The sequence below is a fragment of the Desmodus rotundus genome, chromosome 6, assembly GCF_022682495.2.
Source record: "Desmodus rotundus isolate HL8 chromosome 6, HLdesRot8A.1, whole genome shotgun sequence".
NCBI classification, from domain to species: Eukaryota; Metazoa; Chordata; class Mammalia; order Chiroptera; family Phyllostomidae; genus Desmodus; species Desmodus rotundus.
In genome coordinates, this window is record NC_071392.1 from 117,984,485 (window position 1) to 117,992,850 (window position 8,366).

General features: G+C 42.5%; 1 protein-coding gene across 1 annotated transcript in view; it reads right to left on the minus strand.

Annotated features, from left to right (window-relative positions):
• Window positions 1-6,087, minus strand: part of RNF24 (ring finger protein 24) — a 47,329-nt gene extending 41,242 nt beyond the window's left edge. The window contains exon 1 of the mRNA XM_024559354.3: window positions 5,811-6,087. The gene's annotated coding sequence lies outside the window, so the exon portion shown is untranslated. The remainder of the gene's footprint in view (window positions 1-5,810) is intronic.
• Window positions 6,088-8,366: the final 2,279 nt, after the last annotated feature.

The following is an 8,366-nucleotide window of genomic DNA, read 5'->3' on the forward strand; positions in this document are numbered from 1 at the left end:
GAGTGAAAACAACAGTGTCTCATAGCTACTAAAGAAAAATCTGTTGATAATGTACTGGATGATTTAAAAGTTCCATTTCCAGAAATGGGAAAACTTAATGTGGAGTAACATGAAGAAGAAACCTCACTCCTGGGTAGGCCAAATAAAGAATAAGACTGGGCTTGAAATAATATTTTATCAAGTCATCAAAATGATTAATCAAATGACCAAACTGCTGGGAAGTGCTATAGGGTGCTCCTGTGTCAACTGTAGATCATTTTACCAATCTACCACATGGAATAATCTGGGAAATAGAGAGGCAAGGAATTAAAAAAAAAAAACACCATAAAATTAAAAACAGCTGAGTCACATTTATAGCCAACCTACTCTAGGAGCTATAAGTACTCTGGACAAAAATATTACAGTGACTAAGTCAGATCAAATAATAGAAACTGGAGGCTATACAAATAACTATAATTATTTTTCATTACATTTACTCCATGCCAAATATTGAGTTTAGCGTTTTACATGTTATCTCATTTGACCCACATAAAAAACATGAGGTGGGTACTACTCTTATTTCCATGTTGCAGATGAGGAAACAGAGAAGTTAGGAAATCTGCCAAGGTCACATGGCAAAAGTGAAAGAGCTACAATTCAACACCAAGCAATCTGACTCAGAATCCAGGTGCATGACTGTCAATGTAATGTAATGTAGGGAAAAATTCAAGTATTAATATAGTCATAATTTTTCAAGTATAGCAATAAGTGAATTTAAAAAATAAATAAAAATTGATTTTTGTTAGAAGTTTTTAAAAAGCAAGAACTATTCATTCTACCAGGTTAAGAAAAATGTCAGTTGTGCCTTTTTTTGCCAATATAGTTGAGTAGGTACTCAATTTATATCAATTTATTATATTGTAGGTACAGCAATTGTGCCAGTTGCTGTCCTAGGGGACATAGTGGTAAACAGGACAGATGAGGTCCTTGACTTCCTAAGCTGACCTTCCAGTGGGGGTAAGAGTCAAAAATACCAGTCAACAAGAGATTTGCAGCCAGTGTCATGTACTACACAAGAGGTAGGGAGGGAATATAGACTTCTCTTGTGAGGCATATAACCATGAAGGTAAAGAGAAGGGGGTGGATGGGAGGTCTGGAAACAGTTGTAATTTTTTCTTCTGTTTTCAGAGATGGGCAATATAAGAACAGGTGTATGTTGGCAGGGAAGGTACCCTGGAGAACTGCCAATGCGAGGGTACAAATGCAAGTGTCAAATCCTAGAGTAGGTATGAGGGAGGACTACAGTGGAAGAGGAGTTGGCTTTTGATAGGAAATTAACAGAAAACATGAGTCCTAAGGAAGGTAAATTTCTAGATTTAGTGAGGGGAAGAAGAGGGGTACCTGTGTGATAACTTCTATACCCTCAATGAAGCATAAAGCCTGCTTATCAGTATGGGGAGGGGCAGGCCGCTCATAAGCAAAAGAGTGGGGAGAAATTACTAAATAGTTATAGGCAAAAAGACCTTATTAGAAATCTCATAGCTTTTTCCTGGGCAGTGCTGAGAGCTCACTTCAGATTTTTAATCATGACTCTAAAGTTCTCCAGTAATATTCAGTCACTCATGTGCACTCAGGAAAGAGCTAGATGAGGGATAAGGCAGCTGTAAATAGAAAAAAATTCATAGGTAAGAAATATTAAAAAATATATGTATCTATAAGAAAAACACAAAATCACTGACAATGTCCATTCAAGCTCTGGTCTACATAGTTTCATTTGTCCCCATCTTCTCATCACAGAAAATCTTGCAACTATTATATTTGTCATATTTAGTCACAACATTATTTAATCATGAAGCTTAAAGAGTGTTTTTTTATTGGTCATGAATAGTTCTGTCACTTCCTATGGTGGATTTTGAAAAATGCACCTGGCAGCCTTCATGTCGATTGCTAAGGTGATTGCATTTCACTGCTTGAAGAAATTTTCTCTGATGCCAACTGACATTTCCAGTGATGATCCCATTTAAAAGTAAAAAATAAAAAATACCTGCCCCCCAAGATGCACGCTCTTGATCCTTCAGCTGTGCTTGTAAGTTGATTTTGCCTTATGACCCAACATTCTGGGGAGCATTCATGTCTTCACAGGTTCAAGGAGGGAAAACGAAGATCCCCCCTCTTGAGGGAGGCATGTCAACACCATAAAGAAAAGCATTTTGTGTGAGATGGGGTGTGTGTGTGTATCTGCGTGGAATTACATACTGTATAGTCGCTTGGAGAAAATATCATCTGCCTCATGAGTAAAAAGAAAAAGATGTTTCAAGAAACATCATGAAATGTCAGGAACACCAGGGATAAACAAAAGGTTTATCCAAACCTTTTTCCAGGGTGGGAGGAAAAAGGATGTGGGGATTAAGATGGCAGTAGACTTCTATAGAGCAATTCTGGAAGCTAATGGAACAATGCTTTCAAAAGAGGGACACTGATTTTCAATCTAGAATTCAATATCCAGTTAAATCACTATTCAAGTGTGAGGGTAAAATGACATTTCCAGACATACAACTTCTGAATTTAGGAGGAAATTTCACAGTTTGTATGTGCCATTTCTCAGGGAGCTACTAAAGAATGAGTGAGGGAGACACAGGATCCAGGAAAAAAAAGGATTTAACACAGGAAGAAGGCAAAGGGAATTCCCAAGATGATAACAAAGGGAAGTCCCAGATTACAGGTAGAAAAAAGAAATGAAACAGATTATTTGAAAATACTGAAAGATTATTAGTTCTGTCATAGAATTTGAGATGAATTAGTGACTGGTACAAAGAAAACTAAGCAAATGAAAAACAAAGAAAAGAGGTGAATATTTAATTCAGGAAAAACAAAAGTTGTACAAGAAAGAAAATGTAATATTAATACCTTACATAGCTCATCTGTGAATAACAAACAGGTACATTGTCACAGTCACATAAATACTGAAAACCGATTAACTGGGAACTGTAAAGTTTATGTATGAGCAGAGAATAGAAGGATGGTTGTATGGGATAGCTAAGTCCTCGACTTCCAAAATAGAAGTCCATAGGTAATATCCAAATATCGAAGAGTGAAAAATCAAGAAATAACAGTTTAAATATTAAAAATGAAATAAAGGTAAATAACAGAAGGAACTGCTGAAAGTTGAAAGTGACTGAACTATATGAAATTGTTGATTTTTTTATTACTCTCTAATCTAAAAAAATGGCAATTTCATATAGTTTAAGATAATATATTATAATAATGAAAACAATCATTGATAGAAAATGCTCAATAGAAAAAATATTCTACTTTTTATTATCAGCTATTTAGTGGGGGGATAATGTATCCCAGTTTGGGGTAACTGTTACCATACCTGCTATTACCATCACTAACATAACAATATTAGTATTTCTAATTAATACATTTACAACTAAAATAGCATTTAACATAATTTATTTTGATGATCTAGAAATTACTTTAGAATTTTTTCTCTAATCGTCATGCTACAGGAAATGTTATACTATGGGTTGGTAAAGATTTTGGTTAACAGAATGCTGACCAAGGCCAGGATGTTTTTAGGTTCCTTTGTTGATTCAAACAATAGCTAAGTCACTCTTGCAAAATTAAAGTTCCACAATATTGTGGTACTATGCAAGCCTATTTCAGCAATAATTCCGGTTATACTACTTTGTTTATCTAAGACTTCCCCTCATGGTTTATTTTAAGGAGAGTCCTAAAAAAATAATCAGATGTGGGCAGTTTATAACATTATTGGGGTTGCTTCAACATTAGTGATACTAGTTAAGGAAGTTAATGACGCTCTTGTTTTTAAAGCCAACTTATTTTTAGTTAAATTCATTGATGTTAAAATTTATTTAAATTCTACAGCATAAAACCAAAACTTCCCCAAATTGAAAAGTCAACTTTGACTAATTTTAACTGCTACAAAAAAAATTTGACCATGACAAAGTAAGGTAAGAATTTTACCAAGAATAATGGATCCCCATACAACTGATGGAAAACTTCCTCTTCAAATTAAAAACAAATATTTTTAATAAAGGGAATATACATAAACAATGCTGTAGAAGACTGCTTAGTTTAGATATTATTTTGCAATGAAAACTACCAGGAATTAAAATACACATGACTAAAACGAATCTTTAAGAGAATCTTAACACTGAACCAGTTCAATTATTCATATCATCCAATAAGCCCTCCTAATTTTTTTACCACCAGTATTTTAAATCAAAAGATCATAATAAAAATACTTACGAGATGTGTTTCTTATAACCAACTTTAGCTAATTTCCCATCACTCTGCGAAATTAAAAGGGTAAAGTGGAATTATACAAAAAATTATAAAACTAGTAATGCAATAAACTATCTTCTAAAGCTTATAAAATCTGATTTAGAAAGAGGAAAAGGTCCAAACGAAATAGCGAGGAATAGTTCGTGCTATTACAATTGCTTCTTTTTAACTGGTCTACATCAACTTGGAACTCTTGGTCTTCCTAACTTTAGGAAGACAGCAAAGTCAGGCAGTCAGTCTTCCTGAGCAAGTGGAAGTCTGTGGGAACCTGCAGAGTTTCCTTCTCTCTGTGGCCAAGGACAACGATAAAAGGTGTTCTGTTTTCCAGTAGTCCTGTAAGAGGAGCCATTGAGCTGGGCTGCACAACCAGACAACAGAACACAGGAAAATTCAGATCAAAGCAAAGGCACATGCCAGGGTAATATGCAATAAAACCCTGTGCCAAAGCATGGGGGGGGCGGGGGAGGAGGTGGACAGAACCTGCTGGACCACCTTCTTATTAGCACAGGGGCAGGAAGAAACAAAATCCGCCTGGACTGAGCAGCTGGGAAAAGTGTCCTAGATATACTGGAGTATTTTTATAGACGTGTACATGAGTACAGCTATATATTGAAAATGAACTAAACCCAGAAAACAGTGTCCTATATGTACTCAAGTATTCCCATGTACACACACAGTATTTTACCATTACCTAAACCCAAAAAACAAAGTGTTCTAGATGTACAGATATGTACAGATACATGGGAACATAGACATACATTTTCAATTAACGAAACCCACTGATTTTTACAGTAAGAAACAAACACAAAATGTTTGAAATGGTGTTTGAAAGAACATCAGAGACGGAATTGGGTGAGGGTCTGATGATAATGTCTTTTTTTCCTCAGACCCCTTTTTTTTAATGATCTGATTCATTTCATAGGAGACACACACACACACACACACACACACACACCACTAGGTCTCTGGAAACAAAGGAAGGTCCTCAATTCTCTGGCCTGTGGACGCACACGCGCCCCCCACCCACAGGCTGGAGGCCACCACCTGACTTTAATTAATGAGTAAGCCCCGACGAGAGATCGCACCCTGGACCACGGCCACCGTACAGTGACAAACGGGCACGAGACAAACGCCACAAAGAAAGGGGAGGAACAGATGGGGACCAGGAAAACACTGCCACGCCGCGCCCCCCAAGGCTCGTTCCCACTGCCAACACCGAGGCAGCGGTCTTAGCTGTCCTCGTCCTCGCCTTCCCACACATCGCAGCCGCCTCCCACGCCCGGGGCCAGGCGCCCGGCGCCCGGCAGCGGGGAGAGCAAGGCGTCGCGAACCTTCCCTCCTGCGACTTCTCGGCGCCAGCCTGTGCACCCTCTGGCCGGGGGCGAGCCCTCCTCCGCGTCCCTCCCGGCCTGCTGCCGCTGTCCCACACCTCCCCACCCCCCGGCAGGGGAGCCCGGAGTGAGTGTGTGGGAGGCTGGCGCTGGCCCGCGGTCTCGTCGGCATCCCGAACTCGGACCTACCCGGTCCCCTGAGCCCCAACCCGGGGGCGACGGTCCTCTGCGTCCCGGCCCTCGCTCGTTCACTCAGTCGGTAGCGCCAGCAGCGGCGGCAAGCTTGAGGGACCCTCCGCGCAGGTCTACGGGCTGTGGGCGCGAGCGTCTGCTGGAACCCAGTGCGGCTGAGGTGGCGGCTACAGACTGCGCTCGGCGGCGAGGGGCTAGGGGCGGGCCGGGCGGGGGAGGGGCAGGCGCCGCGCCTCTCATTCATGCAGTGGGGCGGGGTGAGGGACCCGGATGCCCTGGCATCCCCCGCCCACCTCGCTGAGGACGCTGTCCTTCAGGGTCTTCAGTGCGCAGGCGCTGTGCTCCCCCAGTCCTGGTCCCGCCCCTCCCGCTGGGGAAGTCCCTTGAGCGGACCTGCGGCGAATAGACCCTCTCGCTTAATCTTTAGTACTTGTGCATGTCCTGTAAACATTTTTAAAAGTGAAACCTTGGAACAACATCTCCTTCCTTAGCATCCAGTCTGCCAGCACCCGGGGGCACAGCAGTGCCCCTTAGTTTGATGGAGATACCTGCCCCCTGCCCCCTTCCTCCATTTGTCTCTCCTGCAGTAGGTCCATCCAGCTGAGTTCTGGCGCCTGAGTGACAGATGAGGCCTAGAATCTGCCCAGATAGTAGAGAAAAGTGTTTATTTGCATTGACCTAGTCCCCTCATCACCCAGCTCCCATTCCACAGGTCAGGCAACACACTGACCTTGGTTAGGGTCCAGGGTTCAGCCCTTCTGTAATTCCAAGGCCTAGGGTCTGTCTAACTCAACTCCAAGGATCTAGGGAGGTCACTCTGGCAATCAGTGTCTTCTGCGGAGACAATCTCCGGTTATCAGATCCTTGGCTCTGCTATTCCTGGGCTGAAGAAATCTTTGGTGATGCTGCGAGCCTGCTGCAGGCCTCACAGCCATCACTTCTGAGGCTCCTCAGCTGAATGTATGGGCACTGCATCTCAAGGCTTACAGAAATGATACCCCCCTTTCCCTTAGTCCCCACGTCCCCCCCTGAGGTTCTCCTTTCTTCTCCTACCTTCCAGGCCCCCTCACACAAACCATAAACAGCTCAGTGGCTTAAAGTTGGGAAGCAAAAGTTATCATGGAAATTGCCTGCTAGCAAGCTCCTTCTGCTTTGGCAAACCATAAACCTCTAAAGGAAGGAGGAAGTAAAGACAAAATCAATGAACATCTCAAGAAGTTACCGAATTGTCACAGTTCCCAAAGTGTGAGAGATGAAGGCTTGTGCTAGGCAGAGTATGGCAAAAGGAAGGGTGTGGGAGATCCTTCTTCCTCTAAAGCTCCCTGTCAATGCCTATCCCCCCTGCCACTCAAGCCAAGAATCTTGGGATCTTTTTCCCCTCTCTCCCTTAACTCCTAGCTCTCATATGGAGCAGAACCTTTTCAACTCTAATTTGCCGATACCTCTCCATCTGTCTAAATCAGGTCTCTTCTCCCCAGAGTTATTGCTGAAGTCTCAATCCATGCTTATGCTAATCAACTTATATGATATGCACATGTTTCCTTGTTTCTGTCCTTTTCTCTTTTCCTGCCCTACTGGTCACTTTGGTTTGCCAGCCATTCCCAGAGCAGCACCATGGTGTTCACCCTTAGTGTCTGTGTCCTTGCTGTTCCCTTTATTATGAATGAAACACTTATCTAGGAACACTCAAAAGACACTTATTTTTTTTTTTATGACATCTTCCTTCCTGTTCCCTCCTTGTTGACAGACTGTCTTTTGGAATCCTCACCTGTACCCACTTTCCTCTCGGCACCAGGCACACTTGGGGTTCCTACTCATTTACATATTTTCCATTGTGACCAGAACATGAGCCCTTGAACAGTAGCAGCAGTGTTTCCTCAAGACCTAGCAGGTAGGGGACTGTGCACAGTGGTCATGCAATGATTGTTGGGATAGGTGATGTTCCCTGGTAGGCTCCACAGAGGAGAGAAATGCTGAGCTCCCATTTCTTTCTCCTCCCTCCTTGTGGCTTCTTTCCCCTGACCGGTGTTTGGAAACATGTTTTGTTTGTTTACAAAGCTTGGTTAGAAATTTGCCAGTCCAAACAGGCTGTAGGGTAGAGGGTGCCATGACTCCAGCTTCATATCTTTTATCCTTGTGAAAATTAGGGCAGAGAGGGGAAAAAGAGAGATGGAAAGAGAATGTAAGGATGTAAGGAGTAGAGATGTGTTCGGTTGCTATTTTCAGGGAGACCCGTGTTATGAAAATTTCACTGAGGCATCATCCAGCCCAGCTACTCTTTGGGTCAAGGAGAAATTCTCCCCTTGAGGCTGGATGGGAGGAACCGGGCCTCATAGTTTCCACAGGATCCTGCCCTTCTCTCCTCAGTAGTGGATTGTTCCCTATCCCTCTCAGGGTAGAAGTCAGAGTTTTGGGTCCCCTGGTATCTCTAGCTGGAGAGTCACCTGCTAGTCCATGATCCTATCTGCCTAATGATACAGAAGCTTCTACTCCTCCCCTCACCACTTCCAACCACCTCAGCCTTCTCTACGCAAAATGAATATGGGGTGTGTG